The following is an 802-nucleotide window of genomic DNA, read 5'->3' as shown; positions in this document are numbered from 1 at the left end:
CACTCCCCGGCCCCGCTCCGCTGGGACACCTCCAGCCTCCCCCCTCCAGCTCCCGCTCAGCTCGGCGGCCACCAGGGGCTTTTTGTGGTCCCCAGCGTGTCCCAGCGCCTGGGGTTGTTCCTCCCCAGGAACTCTGCACATCGTGTTGGATCATGGAGTGGTTTGGATTGGAAGGGACCTTTAAAGGTCACCTGGTCCACCCCCCTGCCATGAGTAGGGACATCTTCAACTAGATTAGGTTGCCACGAGCCCTGTCCAACCTGACCTGGAATGTTTCCAGGGATGGGGCCATCTACCACCTCTCTGGGCAACCTGGGCCAGTGTCTCACCACCGTCAACCTCAGGAGGTCCCTGTCAGCCCATTTCTCCGGCCTGTCCAGGTCCCGCTGGATGGCAGCACCACCCTCAGGAGCATCGGCCACTCCTCTCAGTTTGGTGTCATCCACCAACCTGCTAGGGGTGGGCCCTGCCCCATCATCCCTATCATTAATGAAGATGTTAAACAGGACTGAACCCAGTGTTGACCCCTGGGGTACACCACCAGGGACTGGTCTCCACAGAGACTTCATGCCTAGATACCGACAGCTCATCGAGGAGGATATTACGGGAGATGGTGTCCAAGTCCCTAAGAAGTCCAGGTAGCCAACATCTGCGGCTGTCCCCTCCTCTGCCAGGCCCATAATTTCATACTAGAAGTTTAACAAGTTGGTCTTCTCCCCCAGGAGAAGCCATGCTGGCTGTCCTTCACCTGCCGATGACCTTCACCTGCCTGGGGATGGTTCCCGGGGGGGGTCCCCCACCT

Source organism: Charadrius vociferus, unplaced genomic scaffold (genome assembly GCF_000708025.1).
Source record: "Charadrius vociferus isolate BGI_N301 unplaced genomic scaffold, ASM70802v2 scaffold621, whole genome shotgun sequence".
Taxonomy (NCBI): domain Eukaryota; kingdom Metazoa; phylum Chordata; class Aves; order Charadriiformes; family Charadriidae; genus Charadrius; species Charadrius vociferus.
The sequence above is the reverse complement of the archived record's forward strand: the minus strand, read 5'-3'. Positions refer to the sequence as shown.